The sequence below is a fragment of the Lycorma delicatula genome, chromosome 2, assembly GCF_047948215.1.
Source record: "Lycorma delicatula isolate Av1 chromosome 2, ASM4794821v1, whole genome shotgun sequence".
Classification (NCBI taxonomy): Eukaryota; Metazoa; Arthropoda; class Insecta; order Hemiptera; family Fulgoridae; genus Lycorma; species Lycorma delicatula.
In genome coordinates, this window is record NC_134456.1 from 179,968,228 (window position 1) to 179,988,605 (window position 20,378).

The window sequence follows — 20,378 nt, forward strand, 5'->3', positions numbered from 1 at the left end:
TCATTAGATTTCGAGTCGATTCGGACATTATTAAAATATTAGAAGACAAAAAAATTATCTCATTTTATCATTTTTTTAACCTTAATAGCTAATCGTACTCCCGCAATTGGTAAAATTATTACACAGTGATAAAAATACTAGCGATTATTTTCAAACTTTTACAAGCTTTACTCATTTTTTATAATTTTTTTAATTTATTTTTTTAGATTTTTTATTTAATTTAATGTTTAACAATACGATTTGCAATACGACAAGATCATTAATGTGTGAATTTTATCTAGAAACGCAAAATAGAGAAATGATACTTTGCAAATTTATAATATGTACTCGTATTAGATTTATTTTAGATTATTTTACAACATATCGGGGTAAGTAGAATAAGTAGGACAAGTTTTAATTTCTTTTATTGATATTTTGAGGTTTCGTTTATAAATGTTTAACGCTCGGTAATTCTAGAACGATCATTCTCGTGAATTATTAGATGTCGACTATTCTTAATCTACTTCTTTATGTAGCACGATTTTAAAAAAATAAAACGATGGGCAGTGTTTGAAATCTTCTTGAATCCAAAACAAAAAACCGTAATTGGTAAAAACTTAATAATGTAGGATAAGGAATTTGAAATAGGTATATATAGCGTTAAAATCAAATTTTGACAATTCAGTTAATTTCGTACTAATGATACTAGATTTAAATGATTAATGCAATCAAAATCAATCTCAGTGGGCTATTCAAATAAGATGTTTAAAGGTTTAAAAAGTTTATTATTCTGTGAATAAGATACAAGTATGTGATGTAAAAGCCTAATAACGGCCTCTATTTTTATTTAACTTGGGCTATTTTTATTTAACTTGGGGTATATGTAAATTAATTCCCAAATAATAAAAAATTATTTCCACAAAATTTAATATATATTCAGCGCCTACAAATTAAACAATGCTAAAGTAACTTATGAAAAAGAAAAAATAGTCCGAGAAATAATATTAATCGCATAAAATAAACAAAAAGTAATACTTTGAATCAATTTTCTCCTAATATCCCATTGAGCTTGTAGATAGAATCATCAATTTTTCCAAGTAGTTTACGATTGATACTACTACTAGTTTTGATCGCTTTTAATTCGAGCTAAACCTTTAGCCCACTACATAAACAAAGAGTTTTCGGACGTATGATTATAAAAATTTTTTCTAACTTCATCAGTAGAAACACGATTCAAAAAGTATTTCCATTACTTTCTGATAAACCTTGTAAACATATTATAGACGCCTTGCAATACGATACATTTTAACCAACGACATTCCTTCTTTTAAATACCCTTAGTATAATGCGATTTGACTAAATCTACAAAATAAGAAGTTGTATCCGCGTTGATTTCATCATTAGAAGTATTTTTGTGCGGCGTTACATTTCTTCAGGTATTGAAAGAGGAAGTAATCAATGGGAGCCAAATCCGAAGCGTAGGTCAGAGAATTTTGTAGCAACCCGAGATGAGTATGCTGGCGCATTATCCTGGTGAAAGAGTATTCCAATTTAGGTAGATGTGGACGTTTATCCTGCGTAGCAACTTTCTATCGATCGAGACACCACGAGAATCCAAAAAAACCGTAGCTATGACTTTTTCTATAAATAGAATGGCTTTTGCTTTCTTTGGAGTACTTTTACATGTTTCACCCACTGTTTGACTGCTGATCGGTCTCTTCGTGTAAAGGTGAGTGAATCCATGAATTATCTACTGTTATAAAACGTAGTAAAACCTCAGTGGATTCGCGTACAATCTAATATGTTTTGATTGACCGTTCCGTTTGCGGGGAAAGGTTTTTCTAACCCAAAATATCATATAAAATGTAATAAAAGGGCCTATAGTGATGTTTGAAATGACAAGAAGCTCATGTGGGAATCAATTAGTACGGCATTGTGGATTTTTCTGACAATGTGGCGGTCATAGCGATTTTTGGGAGTCCCGAGCGTTCATCAACTTTAATACGTGTAAGACACGTTTAAATTCCGCAGCCCATTTTTTTACCGTCGAAAACGAAGGAGAAAAATCTTTTAAAACGGAAGCTAACTGTTTTAATACGGCCGTCGGGGTTAAACCTTTTAGTACTTTGATTTAACAGCTAGAGTTTAATTTTATTATTTTTTCAGAAAATGTCAAAATTTGTTTGATTTACTCGATCGTCACAAACAAGCAACTAAACGAGAACGTCTGAAATTTCGCAGCATGCCATCTAAAGGATCATACTTGAGAAATATTATAGTAATTTGGTCATAATTGGCCATATCTGTGTCTAGCCGAGAACTTTCCGTACGCCCTACCATTAACAAAAATAATTGAAATAAATTTTAAATCGTTTGCCTATCTACAATAATATACGAAAAAAATACGATTAACAAAATAAAACAGAGTTAAATAAGAGTAAATGAAATCTCTTTACAGAAATATGGAATTAATATCAGACAAATTAATTAATACGTAATAAGACCATATTAGCAACAAATTAAATACACAAGGTTTGAATAATTATTTTTATTTCCTTGTACGAAGTAAAGGAAGTATTGTGATCGCGAAAAATTTCGGTTTCAGATTTCAACGGAATATCCATTTTGACCATCCCTGAATCCATTTTGACTAGTTCCGGCGTGACGTCTGTACGTATGTATCTCGTATGTATATAACTGAAAACGATTAACCGTAGGATGTTGAAATTTTGGATTTACAACTGCTTTAACTCTAGTTGTGCACTTCCCCCTTTTGATTACAATCGACTGAATCAAAAGTGTCCAAAAAAGCCCAATATCCAATTTTTTTTGGATTTAGGACTTTTTTAACTGCAGTAATAAGCCCTCATTGAAAGCTTTTCAACGATATATAATAAGTGGTATTTATTTTTATTGGTTCCAGAGTTATAGCCAAATGAAACTTTAATTAATGAAATATTTGGATGTTACAAGGGGAAGGCACATCGGGTCGAATCAGACTTCATTTCCTTTTTTTAATTTAAATAAATTGATTTATTAATAATAATTATTCACCTCCGATTGCAAAAAAAATTTACATAACTAATAATTCAATAATAAAAATAATATAAATAAATATCAGAAGTTATTAATGAAATAAAATTTTATGTACTTTTCATTTTAAAAATGTGTATATGTAATTTAATAGGCGTACAAGGAAGTCATGTGGTCCCACATCAGATTTTTTAATATTTACAAACGTTTGGTTTTTCTTAAAAGAGTATTAAACTCGAACATTTTAATTGAATAACTGAAGTAAATGCAAATTTAAAAAATCCATAAATTAATACTTGTGAAACGCCTCTGACCATTTTGTGACTAGGGAATTCATCACATATTTTATACGCCTTTTCCTTCATTTTGTTTTCTAAATAAATTTATTTATAAAAATATGATAACATGATTCAAAAAAAGGTAGGCTGCACTGTGGTAGTGTTCGTAAGTTTTTTTTTGTTAATTTCTAAAAAGTATTTATTTAAACTTAAAATTCTAATTTTTTTATAAACGTCAAAAAAGAGTGATTTTTTTCCAAATTTGAAAAGAAAAACAAAAATAAATATTTATGAGACATTAATAAGATTATGTTTAGGAATATTTCTTTCTGAATTTCATATAAGTTTAAAGAAAAACTATTTTCATAAGTACCCTTAATGAAACTTTTATTTGGTCTTCGTTCAGTTTTTCTGAATACTAAATTTCCAATTGGAATAGATTAATCGTAAATATATTAATAGAAAAGTTATTGAAGAATAAAATAAAACAATTATCAATTTTTATCATTATACGGAAACTATCGTCAGACTACGAAATGAATTACGAATTTATTCATTTTAAAACCATCAAGATAATGCGTTATAGCCTTTTACGCTTAAATTTACTGTAAATTCGAATTTATACGCTGAAATATCGCAGAACATGGAGTTGCCGAATTACGATAATAGAATTTAAAACTTTAGAACTTAATAAAAAAAAAATCATCATGCTTTCAATAATTAACCATCTTTATTTATTTACTTTGTGAAATGAGATCCTATAATGAACAAAATAAAAACTTCTAATATAATTAAACTCGTATTTCAAAAAAAAAAAAAAAAAAATTGAATGTCAAGACGAATTTCAATCCTCATTTCTTTTGTTTAATTTTAATCCTAGCAGTTGTCTGTAATTGCTGTTTTCAGCCTTTGCGCTCATACTTCAGTACAGCAACAGATAATTTTTGTTGGATAAATTTCTCAAGGCATCATCCAATCTGCTTTGATTTCTTAATTAATTTTCCCTGTCTTTCTTAATTGTATTATTTAAATGAAAAAACACTTCAAATTCTGCTACGTTATCTTAGTATTTAAATCGTGTTTAATATTTTCTTCCACAATTCAGTTTCTTTTATTGTAATGCAATTTATCTACACATATTACTAATGCAGTTAACGAAGAAATCGATGTATTGTATACTAATTTATGATTAATATCTTTATTTCAAAGATTATTAATTTTTACCTTCATATTAGTAATTAATTAATATGTTTCATTTACAACCGTTAACGAAGCTTTCCGAGTACTTTTTTAAAAAATCATTGAAAAAATTTAATTAAAAAATTAATAATTAAAAATTTAATCACTATTAAAAAAGATTGGCACATTTAATGTGTTTTATGATAAAAATAATTATATACAGCTTTATCTGATAATCTAGTAATATTTTCTATATTAATTTATTATTTTTCTCAAACATTTAAAATTTTTTTTTTCGAAACACTGATTCTAATTTGTGTGTACATATTTATTAATTGTTTTGTAGTTAGGACGTCTCAAAATATCTATTGACGTGGATTAGATAAATCAAACAAATTTAAATAAATAAAAATAATCTAAGTGAATATATTTTTTTTTTTTTGTAATTATTAAAGAAAGAAATTTTGAAAGTCTTGTCTTGAATTCCTGGGACACACACGCCCGCGCGTAAATACATACACAGAAAGAAAAAATGTATCTTAGAAAAGATTTATGTATGAATAACTATGAAAGTTCGGCTAACTAGTTTTCAAAATACATGTGAAAGACTTGTCGTCCTGACAGATATACATACATGTATTAATTTTGTGTACCTGGTATGTATCATGTTAAGCCCCTCGACCCGTTTTAGTCAGGCTACAGTGCAATCAGCCTACAAACATATTAAAAACAAAAGTACCGCGAATTGAATAAAGACAAAATTTTACATTTTATTAACAAAATCACCGCAGAAGACTGAAACGTACAACAGTATTTGTTAATTGCATGATGTCAGTAAATGAGTCTATACCGTAAATATTTAATTAAAAGCATAGAAATTATAGCAGGTATTTACCTAATTACTGTCATCAGTGGTGGTCGAGTTTCCGTCATCCGTAGAATTACAATTATCTTCGTAATCACTTAACCACAAACAATCGTCCTCAGTCCTCAACGAGAGCGCTAGAATGCAACATTTCTTAAACGATTTTAAAAAACATCCTTGTCCGAAGTAAAGTTAGTATTGTGATCGCGAAAAATTTCGATTTTTAGATTTCAACGGAAATATCCATTTTGACTAGTGTCGGCTTGACGTCTGTACGTACGTATGTATCTGGCCTAACTTAAAAACGATTAGCCGTAGGATGTTGAAATTTTGGTTTTAGGACTGCTAAAAGATCTAATTGTGCACCTTCCCTTTTGATTGCAATCAACTGGACCAAAAGGGTCCAACAAAGCTCAAAATACGAAAAATTGTCCTTTTCTCCTTTTTTATAATTTAATATATTGATTTATTAATAATTACTAACCTTTGATTGTAAAAAAACTTTACAATTAATAATTATTCAATAACAGTTAAAAAAAAAAAAAAAAAAAAAAAAAAAAAAAATTCAAATTTTCACAAGTTATTAATGAAATAAAGGCTTGTGTACTTTTCATTTAAAAAAAATAATAATATGTTTATATGTAATTTAATAGGCGTACAAGGAAGTCATGTGGTGTCCACATCAGATTTTTTAATCAAATCACCCTACATTTCTGATCAAGCCGCAAATATCCATTAACAAATTTGCATTAACGACGGTTTCTTAATTTTACTAGATGATTACGTGGTGGCCATCCAGTATGTGTAGTGTTTACGAAATTCGGTTTTAAATGATCGGTTTACCCAAACATCTAGAGGTTGAAGAACAGATGTCATTCCAGCAGGATTAATAAAACAACAAATAACCTGATCAAACTTTTGAGCAATCAATCTTCGCTTTACATAATCGAGCCCTTAAATTGCCCACTACAAGTATGGAAAGTTTTCGTAATAAAGTGCCAGGTCGACGCTCCCAGACAAATCTAATTCAGTCTAGTACTAATTCATTATTCTATCCCTTTTCTTCGGCTCGTACGACAATATCGGGTAGACTTTTTTTACCTTTCGGTAGATGTTTTCTTACAAAAAATTACTTACAGAGGTAATCTTTCCCGTCCGAAAGTACTGTCAGCATCACCGAGCAACATTGTTTTTCGTACTCGGCAGTTCGTATCTGAACAGTCTTTGCCCCTGCACTTTCAACTATTGTTGTTGAAGGCATTTCGAAGTCACCGGTGTCTAGTCCGAATTCCCAATTTGATGGGGGGAACAACTATTCCTTTTTTTGAAACTTTCTTAGTTTATCTATCTTTGTAAGCTTATGGTAGTTGTGCTATTTTCGTCCTTCTTCAACTAGAAAAACTATGCCAGCAAAGAATTTGGCGTTACCAATTAAGGATAGTATTAAATTCATTCCTACTGATACATCGTCGATTCCCAGGACTTTCATCTCATACATTTCTGCAAAAATTGCGTACCCAAACCGACGTACATTCCACACATGCGCTTCTAATTATTTTTCTAGTTCCGGATATTTCGCGTTTTACCACCGAAAAAGCTCTTATTTTTATCCGCTACAAGAAATTCGTTTTCTTTCTTCCGTCACGTAGGATTTTCTGCCTACAGCACGATTTCCAAACTCCTTTGCTAAAATAAAGACAGGTAACGTTTCTGCAACAGAGATTGGATACAGTCTTTTTTTGCTCATTCTGTAGTTCTACTCTTCACGAAACTTTTACATAAAAAAAGTTCGATGTCATAATGAAAACTTATCATAAAATGACAACAAAATGATCTCTAAAATTGTTTTCATATGAAATTTAGAATAGCTATGTGTGAGAAAATTGTAAAGGACAGCTTTCGATAAGTCTGGCGCCACGTCGTAGATAAGAGTTTAATTTTCTAACTTACAGTCATTTCGTTTTGTTTTATCTAAATCATTTTATTTCACTGGATGTAGGCTCGTAGTCAAAACAAAGCAATTCAGGTTAGAATTCTGTATGGATTGATTAATATATATAAATTTCCATGTAGGACGCGCAGACTATTTTTGTAACGGTCATTCCGGACAAAATGGTGAGCAAGATACTGGGAGTATACGGTACTTACATCAATTTTACGTTTAAATTTCCAAAAGTTTTGAATGTTCATAAGTAGAAATATATATGTACTTTTTTCTAATATACATATTTCATATTTTTCAAAAACTTTTAACATATACAATAACAAAATATGTTACAAAGAAATACATGAAACTGTTTCCATGTTGACCTATAACCATGAAGTGGAGATAATTAAATTTAGATGGTGGAAAGTGATAAAATATTAAATATATCCACGGTAACCGAACGCGCGTTTATACACACTACTTCAAAAAGGTGTCAAATATAGCTTTAATATGTCAAAGAATTTGTTAAAATTGATTCTTGTAAAATTTAGCCACATTAGAACCTGAGGTTAGTTCGAAATTCCAAGGCTATACACTATAAAAAAGTGTCATAGAAAACTGTTGAATTAAGTAGACTGCTGAAAATTAGAAACAGTGAAAATTGGAGAAGGCAGATGGATGTTAGTAGCTGAATTCTATGTAAAAAGAACAAGACCAGCGGGTTGGTCTAGAGGTGCACGTGTCTTCGAAAATCAGCTGATTTCAAAGTTGAGAGTTCCAACGTTGAAATCCTAGTAGACAGTTACTTTTACACGGATTTGAATACTAGATCGTGGATACCGATGTTCTTTGGTGGTTAGGTTTCAATTAACCACACATCTCAGAAATTATCAACCTGAAACTGAACAAGACTTCACATACACTCATACATATCATCCTCATTCATCACCTGACGGTGATTCCCGGAGGCTATTAGGAAAAAAAAGGCCATGTATTAAGACATCTGAACTTAATTTATTATTAGAACGAAGTGTAAATTAAAGTAAATACTTTAAAAGATTAACATAGGCGAGAAAGAAAAGGAAATAATAAAAAATCAAACAAAGGTATATATAAGAACTAATGAAGATAGTGGCCGGACAAACATAAAAAAGTTTTATGATGTTTGAAGGGAGTTAAGGAATATAATAGGGTTGCAGGAATCCAGTACTCGTAAATGCATCTACTACGGCTTTTTGCAAGTTATAGTCGATCATAAACAGTAATTAGCACTGGCAAGGAAATAAAAATTTTACCATAAGAAAAAAATGGTTAAAAAATTATAATCTTACTTCAAATACTTTAAAATTATTAAAAAAATATTTGCTTGATTAAGCGAGAAAAAATAATAAAAAACGGAATAATAACATAGTGAGAATAAGCTAAAAATTACGCACAACTAATATTTTTATTTTGTTCTACCAACTTCGAAATATAGCACTACTTTAATAAACATCCATCCATCCCATTCAACAATTTCAAAAATATACTGGAATCAGCCCTTTTAGTACATAGGTATTACATCAAATTTCACAGTACATAACCCCGCTTAAAAAATATAAAGCCTAGAGGTCAACAAATATTTAAAAACTGTTGCATTATAAAGTATAAATACTTTTGGATTTAATAGGCCTTAAAACAATTATAAATACAAAAATCCGGGGTGGACTATAACCGATATAAAAGTTTTTTTCCATTATATACTACGTATAATAGGAGGGAAAGTAAAAATGAAATCAAAAAATTCAAAATTATTTAATTATAAAGTGTTATTTTTTCTTATGTACACTGTATTAGATAGATATACTCAACACCATTATACATTATTATTCCAAAGTAGTTATAACATCGTGTTTCCTACTAGTTAAATTGTTTCCAATTAGTTTATTAATTAATTATTAACCATTTCCTATTAGTTTCCTACTATAAAACCGGATATAGATTGTATGATATTTTCATTTAATTCATAATGTTTGAAATGTGATTACCGGTAAACTTGTTACCGGTAAGTAAAAACATTGGGTTAGACTATTTTGACGGCTAACAACGTATTTTTTAAACAGGTAATTATTTATAGGAGCGTGAAAAATTAAAATAATTTAGTACCTTGGAGACTACTAACAATAAAAAATGTCATGTGACATTGTCATGTGATTATTTTTTGAGTTATTTGTACATATTTCATATCAAGTCTAACGTAGGCCTCCTTGAACAAAATGTATTCAACATAATCATTTAAATACAAATTTATGTTTTGTTAAATAATACCTAGATATTCCTTTTAGGTAGTAATGAATTCTTCTGTATTAAAAATACTAAATATGTTACTAGTAATTTTTTAGAATTATGGATATACTACTACCTCTCCATCCCAAAAAAATTAATATACCCTTAGGACAAATTAAAAGCCGCTTATCATTCACAAGTAGCCAATGGTCTGTTTGTGAACTATCATGGGAACAAATTCCCATGATGCGTTCCACCGGGAATAAATTGTACAGGGTAAATATTAATTTATAATCCTCTTGTAGTCGAAGAAGTAACCGATTAAAAAACCCAACTATGTAAAAAAACTCATTACTATAATCTTTCTTATAATCCCACAAGTATATCAACACGTTTATTAAACTTTACATTTTTATTATAAAAGTAGAAAAAGAAAACAATATAACCATTAATAATAGAATTTTTCCAACCATAAAAAGCTTTTACAGGACTAGGCGATTAAAGAGTATTCAATGATATTTTTTTTAACATTCAAAATGTTCATCTTTGTAAAATCAATATTTATTTTTAAACGATGCGTAGATTTAATTTGTTTGTTTGTTTAAAACTAGGAGTTTCTCGTTGGTATTGACAAGGTTAACTACAATTAGTCGTGTTTATTTATTTATTTTTGTAATATTACAAGATTCGTGTAAGTTTATTTACTTAATTCAATTACTTCTTGAACGCTATAAAAAAAAATTATTCAAAAATAATTATTAATTAGTAAAATAGTAATTAATATTTCATATTAAAATATGAAATATAATAATTAAAATATAAAATATTAATATTAATCTAATTATTAATTAAAATAATTATTTTAATTTTTTGTTACATTCTTAGCCTCGTTGTTGAAGTAAAAATAAAACTAATTTAATCAGAATCAGTTAATGCTACACAACAAAATAATTTTCGATCAGCTGAAAGCAGAAAGAGGCCATGATCGCAACTACATCTGACTGATTGAATAAAAAATAATATCGATCGTCACAATAGATTTTATTTCTAATTTATTAGCGTCCAAAGATGTGCCATCAATGGTTCCAACAACTGATTAAAAAAAATCCAACGTTACCGATTTAAAAACTTATCAGTAAGACGATAATTTCAATTCGATAATTTTAAATAAAATAAATTTATTTTTTTAAATTTGTTAAAGCAATTTTTCAGTTTGTAACTCCCTGAAGACACGCTCTTTAGAGTCGTTCTTATAAACCAGCATCTCTGTGCACCAGCTTTGCCGAAGAACAAAGTTAGGTAAAGTTAAAAACTATATGAATATTATGTCCAGTTTTAAAAAGCCGTTTCCCTATTTTGTATTGGCTTGAATCTACGTTTTCTCATGAATGCATAAACAAAATTTCTAGATAGCTACAATCAAATGAAAGCATTGAATATTATGTCAGGCGCCTCACACAGTTGTGTACTCGTCAGAAATTTAATGATACAAAGGCGTACTGTAACTATCCTCCTAAATTTGTCAAATGCGCCCGCAGTTAACAACTTAATCTAAGAATGTAAGAAGTCAAGAGAATTTCCTGCAACAAGTTCTCTCTGCCTTCAACCCAACACAATTAACTATCGTTATTTACAGTAAATCAGGTACTTTAAAGATTACAGCACTACTCATCTCAGTCGACTACTGCCAGCATTCTCCCGAGATCGACTGTAATAGCACCAGTGCAAGACACCCGATCGTTTTTCTCTTCACAATTTTCAAATTCATACGGTAATACTAATAAAACAGTACAAAATCCTACCGGAATATATAAAAACAATAATAGTAAATTTAATAGATATATTGATGTACTTAACGCCAACACAACTTTTTCCTACACAGGTTTTTTAAATGCATAACTTATCGCTCTTGAGTTCTGCCGAGGTAGTTTGAGGCGATGGCACCACCCGGAGCTGTATTTATGCTTAATTGTGGGTTCGGATCTGGGGTGCGGGGTAAAAGAGAGAAAAAGAAAAAAGTTAACAAAGAACAAAATATTCGGGAAAATATTTTTCAATGATAATACACTGAAATTACAGTAGTTTGGACGATGCAATTATCTACGTAATTTAAACTGATTTAAATAAATACAGTATTTTTCCTGTATACAAACAAATACACAAAATATGTTACAACACAAGCGCTTAGCATTACTGGAAAGAATACTAGTATTGCATTACTATTTTTAAATTCCGATAAACAATATAAGTAACAAAAATAGATTAAAAAAATTATAATGTATACTTGCAAATGAACCTTAGAATATGTTTGTTCTCAACGCCTTCTCGTTGAAATAATATTCCGGATCGACCCAACCCCTAGCGACCAATTCATTAAACTCATTTCCTGCACCTGGACTAAGAAGTTCCTTTAATGAATAAAGACAGCCGCTACCAACAAAAACAAGGAAAAGGGAAAATGAATTCAGTAAGTTACGTAAGCAATTTAGGAGCCATCCATAAAATAAGTCCGCAACCCAGTGGCTTTGAGGAATACTTAAATGTGACACAAAATAAACCAGGTAAAACATTCGGCGACATATCTTTTTCACTTTCCGTTCCATCGTTTTAGTTTCTTTTTGTAAAAAAAATTGTACACATAATCATTTTATAAGATTGGATTAGACTATCTGGAAGGAGAACGTACTTCCCCGCAAACCAGTCAATTTTTCAATATAAATAGTAAAACACAATAAAAGAAAGATGTAACTAACATATATACACAAAACATTTCAATTAGGTGAGGATATACTAATTAAATCACAAGATCGAAATCATTTGCAACAACGTACGAGTATATTTCAGTTTGGAGTACTGGAACTGATTTAATGCATATTAATGGTTCTACTCATATTTCAAAGTGATTTTAGATTATAAACGAATAGGATCAGTGCAAATATGAAACAGATATATGAATCCATTTCATATTTACAAATGTACGATAATCAACACGACAATGAACACATTAAAAATTCAGAAAACTCAAACGATCAGTTTTGATGGGTTTTTTTTTATTTATAACTTAAACATATTTAGAAAAAAAAGAAATTATTAATCAGTGTTAACATCAGTTAACACTGCAGTGTTAACACAGCAGTTAATCACTGTTAACATCTTGCAATCGCTTCAACTATTCGTATCACCGCTTACCATTTTGTAAACAATATATATATTAAAATTATTTGAACTTGTAGCCAGACTTTTCTCCAAAAACGAATTATATGGAAACTCTTTAGAGTCAAACATCTATCAACTAATGTTAGGAATTAATATTCGTGTAACTGGTTAAACACTTCAAATGCAACCTGTCTATAGCAAAAAAACATGCGGATGCCTAAACCTTTCACGTTTTCTTACAGCAAAACACGAAAAAATAGTGGCTGTTCTTTAGTGTTATAAAAGAACATCAATTCATTTATGATGAATTTTGGTCCACAATTTTTACTCCTTAATTTAAAATCCTTAATTGTAAAAATATAGTTAAAAGAAGAGACAGACTTATAGGCCACATACTAAGGCATCCTGGAATAGTCGCTTTAATATTGGAAGGACAGGTAGAAGGGAAAAATTGTGTAGGCAGGCCACGTTTGAAGTATGTAAAACAAATTGTTGGGGATGTAGGATGTAGAGGGTATACTGAAATGAAACGACTAGCACTAGATAGGGAATCTTGGAGAGCTGCATCAAACCAGTCAAATGACTGGACAAAAAAAAAAAAAAAAAAAATTTAAAATCGGAAATATAGCGACTCTTCTAAGACCCTTTTATATAAGCGTTTTATACCGCGCGTTTTACCGATTTCAATTGCCTTCCCTTCTATGCAGAAATTGGAGTTAATTAGTCTATGCATGTCGGGAGTTTTACGAACATGAAAAAAATACATGTCGCCGAGTTCTTGAGAAAACCAAGCCGCAATATCGGCCCGAAGTTATTACTACATGGAATTCTTATCGTTTATATCTGTCGCTGGTGATCGATCATACATCCAGTGCCGCCAACCGCTCTTTCATTTTTCAGTTGAATTCTACGTTTTATTCAATGTAGGCCGTATTCTGAAACGGTTATCTTTCTTTTAAAAAATTCGACGATTATAATGCAAAAATAGTTTTGATTTCAATTGCATTTAGGATATCAATTGCATTGTTTTCAGCCGATCCTAAAATAATTGAAACATTGGCCTAATAATCCCGTAATGAAAAATTATTGAAAACTAGATCTCAAGTGTGCAGAATTTAAGGGATGAATCCTGTATTCTTTTCAGTCTTTTCGCTGGCAGGTGGTCTACATAAAATACATAACGCAAGGCTCCATTCTGATTAGACTTGTTACATAAGGTGTTCCCACTAAAAATAGTACTGCAGAATACGATCTGCAGTAATGGTAACACTACTACTTGTTTACCCGGTACTAAATTTGTCTGCCGTTCTGTCTCGGACAGGAAAAACTCCAAGCATGAAAACAGTCAACAAAACGTACCGTTGTAATGCTGTCGGTGAAAAACGCGACAGAAAACGCTTGCATAAAATAACTAATAATATTGCCTAAGTAAAACAAAATTCTTCAAACTAAAAATTAGCTAAAAGGTTCTAAGATTTAAAGGATATTATTTTCACGAATTCCGTTACCATTTAAACAGCCACCAACGCGCAGTATTATTTAAATTGGAATGAGTAAGTAATGGCGAAAGAGTTGGACGAAAATGTGTTGCCAGCATTCTAGACTACGAATAAACCAAAATTCTTTCGTTCCTTCAAGGCAATATTAAACCCCAGACCCCAGAATTGACCATTCTCCTTCAACCAGAAAGGAAGTTATGCCTCATCAATTACACAATTCTGAATCGGTTCTGTTTGATTTTTATTTAAACCACAAATATTTTTAAAGAAAAAAATTCAATAATAAATAACGATGCAAGGAACTGGTTTGAGAAGTACCGAAAAAGGGATTAAAACAGGTCGACAACGATGAAGTAATATATAACTGCTGTAAAGGAGTATTACAGTGAAAAGTAACTCATTTTTAATTGTATCTTTGTATTTTTAGAAACATCTGGTTTAATTTGAAAATCTAAGCGCATTCTTTGTTACAAAAAATGGGACTTTAAAAAATAAATATTTAAATAAGATAACCACTATTAGAGAGAGAGAGAGAGAGAGAGAAAGATGAAATTAAATTAAAACAGGGCGTAACATTAACAACGAATAAAGTAGGTTAATAGCTTACATATAATTTTGGTCAGGCAAAAATTTAATTAATAAAATTAATAATAAATCTCTAGAAGCGAAAAAATACACTGGAAACAGTTACAGCACTATACAGACCAACGATTACTATCAGCACACAGTATCGAGATATGGGGATAGTAGTAAAATAGTTGAACGACAAAACATTATGGGAAAAACGATATCCTTTGCTGTACCCCTCACACTCTTACAACGGAATACTCCATATATACATACACACACATACCACAACTACATCCAGCCAGCCTCTGGACCGGCAATTTATGCGCTAGCAAGGGCTGAATCCACATCCAGTTCCATCGTTGAAATGGGGAAGTTCAAGCTGTGGGTGGCGTAAGGGATCAGCTGCTTTCGAAGCTATAGGGGAAATTGGATCAAATATTTTTGCTCTCGCCCGTCGGCACAATCTGCATCCCGTAAATATAAATGCAACAAAATTTATACTCCGTAAACTGACAAGCATACATAAATATAAGCATAATTTAAAAATAAAATACCAATATTACCATAAAATACACATCAACAAAAATAATGTCAACGACAATTAAACCATTACGAAAATATATAAACACAAACTTTTTTTTTTTATACTAATAAATGTACAATGCTATTAACTAACGGAAATACCAGCTTTTCGTTATTCCCGCAATCCGAATTCTGGTCGGTGTACTACCTTACACGAAGTACAATTTACTGTTACTCCAAAAATGATCTATTCTCATGACTAAAAATTTTTTATAGCAAATAAGTTATTTTACAATTTACTTTAATTTCTTTGATATTTTGGAAGGGGTCTTCCAGGTACATTATTATAACATACAAATACGGTCAGAAATATTACGAGCATGTATTTAGACTCCTTTAAGGAGTTTATTTATTATATCCATCATTTTGCAAATTGAAAGTGAAAAAGGCCTAGAAAACTGAATACCAACAAAAACTAAGTTTACACGCATTTTATCGATCAATTTAAACATTAAACTATACTTCACTTGTTAAAAATTAGCGGCATGAATAAAATAGTAATAAAATGGCCGACAAATTGAATTTTTTTAAAGTAATTGTTGTCTAAGTAGACATTTGTAAGAAGTAATTGTTTTCCTTAACAGAAAGAAATCATAAGTAAAAGTAATTAATTTATATTTAATACTTTTAATTCAAAACTTTTATGCGCTTTTAAATTACAAAATGTTATTGGTAACATGATATAAACTGCAACACGCAGTTAAAATATAATAACCAACCAATCCCGTTTTATTTTTTTTTTCTAATTGAACATTAAGTTTTAAAATACATTTTTGGAATTTTTGAAAATTAATTAAATTTTTTTCAAATTAAGTAACCAAAAACTTACAATGAAATTGTAAACCGTACGGTAAGAGTCTCGTAGATATAATTTAAAGATCCTTACTGCAGTGTAGGCTGTTGAGAGAGCAATGCGGGTGGTTTATGAGACAGCTAGTGGTACCTCAAGAACCCGAACTATCCCGGCGGTAGTGTTCCTGGATGTAACGAATCCGTTTAATTCGCTACCGTTCGGGTGGGTTCTCCAGGAACTAAAGAGGAGAAATATCAACCCGTATTTGTACAGGCTTGTGCACGATTACGACGTCGAAAACTGAGATTTGGGATTTCTAGATTAGGGGTTGGGTCTATAGCCCCTTTCAGGAGGCGTGGGATGCCGAGGTGTCTCACGGCCAGTGAGTGAAAGGGGACTCCAGGGGATTTGTTAGGGGGTTAAAATGAAAAGACCAGAGTCCCGGGTGGAGGTCCCTCTAGGGGGACTTCCGCTTAGAGGCAAGGCATTAGAAAAAGCCCAGTCCCGGCCGACCGGGTGGTACCCCGTGCAGGGAACGGCGTAGCCGGGTCCAGCATGGTCACTTGGGAGGTTAGAGGCAAAGGCACACTTGAGATTGAGTCGTGCTTCGCCGGCCTAGGTCCGGTCCCAAGGGGTAGGGGAAAAACGTTATAATTTCTTTCGCTCATAAAACAAAAATTTCTGCAATATAAAGAAAACTTTTTTTAACAAAACGATACTAATATCAAAAAGGCAAGACATATTTCTATTATAAATATTATACGAGACTCTTGACGTACGGTTTACAATTTTATTGTAATTTTTTTGGATATCACTCCGTTTTGTAAGATTATTCTTTTATTTTTTTTTATGAATTACTCATCGTTATCTTATGGATTTATTATTGCAATTTATTGCCTTTCAAGAAGAAAAAAATTGAATTTCACGGCCAATTTATTTTTATTGATAGTCAAATCATTCACTTCATACCAGATTTTTCCTTTTTTAATAAAACTAATATTGTATTTTTTAATAAAACTAAAACCTTTACGAATCGAAGATTCGTGATGTGTACTATTGTACTTTTTTCTTTAGTGCAACGTGTACTATTGCACTTAAAATTTTGTAAGTCAACCCTCGATTTTTATAAATCGAATTTATTTCCGTTTTATTTATTCCTCTTTTAATAAATCTAGTATAATCTCTTGTAAACTAATACTTTTATTATTTTTTAAAGAAGTGATGGGTATTAAAAAAATTGTTTCATATTCAGTACTTTCGTTTACATAAGAGCATTTACTATTAAAACAAGCTGTAGTATATTTTCTTTTAAATTTTATTATTTCAAGAACATTATCAAGTTTCTATACGCTACATAGTACTATCAAGTAGTGCTATCTAGCGGCGTGATTTTTAAAGGTAAATTAAAAATGAATAAAAAGACATATTAGATTCCCGCGGTTCATCAAATAGAAAAAAAAAAACGCTGTCTAACAAATTTCGAGGTATTTTTTGAAAGTATTCTTTATTACAAATCTAATTGAACTGAAATATAATGTTTTAAAGTTATAATGTTTAATAAAATATAAGTATAAAGCTTATTTTACTTTTTTCCCCATTTTCATTTCACTGTTAGGTTAGGTCATATTTAGAACTGTAAACTTAGTTCTTTGACTTCGCCGCCTCTTACCGACGAAGTTCTAACGAACTCATTATTCATTCAAGAATGCGTTAGAAAGGTACATTTAAATTATGTTTAAAAAAGATAATAACAGTAAAATACTAAGTATGTGTACACATCGTTGTTTTGTCCAGAAAGAAGCTTGTTCACTGCTTTCCGAAAAGGTAAGGGCTAAACTTATCGTAGATCTAATTTGCATTTCACTGGTCTACCAGTTTTGCTTATTTATTACAGTTCCATTAATACAGGTCATTAAACGAGTATACCGGTGTCATAGTTCGATTACTATTATTTCATAAATCAATATTTCCGTGCATTAACATGAACTACAACGACTTTGGTTTTATTAATTCTGTTTTTATTTCTAATTTTGTACTTTTTAATGATGCTGTGGTCAAAATTACGCTAAGGTTTTACTTGTTATCTCAAGAAATGCAGCAGCGGTTCACTATTTTACGGCCTATAAAGATAAAGTCTGACCCACTCACTGTGACTTCATCTTTATAGGCCGATTTGCGGTTACGCAAAATCGACCTATAAATATGTAACCAGTCCAATCAAAATATCTATTCCTTACACATAAGTGAAGTACTAAATATCACAGGCAAGGTAACTAAAGCTAGAGAAGGAACAAGTGCAACCAGAAGTATGTAACTTACATAAAGATACATGATTTATTTATGACAAAAATTATTCATTAATAAACTATTCCCTAATAATTTTTTTAATAAAAAATACGCTCTGACAAAATATATTAATTTTACTTTTACGAAATAGTTATTTATTTTAACAAATAATTTTCGAGATAAATTTTCCTTTCTGCATAATAAATATTAAATGAGATGAAAATACGTTAAATTCATTGTCAAGATTCCAACTCGTAATTTCCTCTGTGCCTAATTGTCAACTGGGCGAAAATTCATGTAGGCTAATCATTTCATTGCAATAATTAAGTTCTAATTTATAAATTATTATTTAAATGACTCCAGATAAAAAGAAAAATGGAAATTACCGTTATTTTATGTGCAACATTTTTATTCATCTCTCGTTCTGTAAGGCATTTTTTCAAACAAATTTATTCCATACACAGCAAAATAAGTTTCGAATAATTGCGACTTTTCGAATAGGAGAAGATGACGTCTACTTCATCATTTTAATTTCTTCGAATCGGCATACAGTACATCCGGTCCCTAGTGAAATTAAGATCGCAGATTTCAAGGTATTTCAATAAAAACACAACACATGAACAAAACATACTACCCAGACGCACTATAAATTAATATAATGAATAAATTGTGAAACCCATGAATAAAGTCTAACGTCTCATAAGAGTAAATGGAAAGATGCCCGTTCGAAAAACAAAAACTTTTGGCTTTAAAAAATAACTCGGTAGCCAAGAAGACTTCAAGTCTATTTTCAAAGCTATTAAATCCAAAATAATTAAGTGGTTTTATTTATATAAACCTTCTCTTGTTTTTTGAAATATTTGTTTTTTTATACTTTTATACGGAGAAAAAAACAGTTCGCAATATTTTTTTTTTATATTTTACATATATTTGAATAAAAACTTGATGAAATCATCGAGGATTATTGTGAAAAACAAGAAAAAATACCTACACTTTTCTGTTTCTGGTATATTAAACACACATCGGGCTAAAATGATCTTTTAAAAAGTAAACACAAAATAAATTCTGTAGATAAAATTGTTATCCGAGTAAGTAAAACTTATATACAAATGAAATGTTAATAAAAATGCTGAAGTAAAATTTCGGTAAAATCTTTAACCTTTTATATACGAGTAAATCGAGATGTTCCAAGTAAGGAAAAAGTGGAAGTAGTTCTCGAAATCAGGACTTATTGTAAGCCGGTTTAGAGTCGTATAAGGTTTATTCCTAATTTAGGAGCGCAGAACTGCTTTGGGCGGAAGGCGGAGTATAGCTCCATTAAGGGATGACTTCTTGCAAGAGAAGCATTATATCACTTGCCGTGGCCCCGGCCTCTTAATGTCGTAACTTTACAACTTTTGTTCCTTGTAGTATTGTAGGAGGCTCCTTTACTTTGTCGTATTCAGTATCACACAGTCACAAAACCACGCGCAGTTGCGGTTTATCGAATGGAGCCGTTTCTAGAAGTCTTGTTTCCGATATGTTTTAAAGACGATATCTGTATTCTACATCACGTAGTTTATAATGCGATAAGTTTTAATAATTTAAAATTTTGCAAACATCGCATTTTCTTTTTAATCTATTTCTAAAAATTACCACCTAAAAATCATTCACTTTTAATCTCTTCGATCAGTAAAACAGAGGTACTATTTTTCCATTTAGAAATATTATTGTGATATACAAAAAAACAAATATAGATAGATTGAATCTGCCTATTTTATAAATAAATGGAAAATTCATATCGTCTTGATTGACCTAAAGTAAATCTTCACTCAAAAGATCTTGGCTTTTTCAAGAATAACATCTCAAATCTCCCAAAATTGACACCTCGGAATAATGAAAAGTTTCAGAGAGGAAAAAAATAAATTCATTAACTCACTTTTTTAAAATACAACACATTCAAATAAAATCACAACAACAAGCCTCA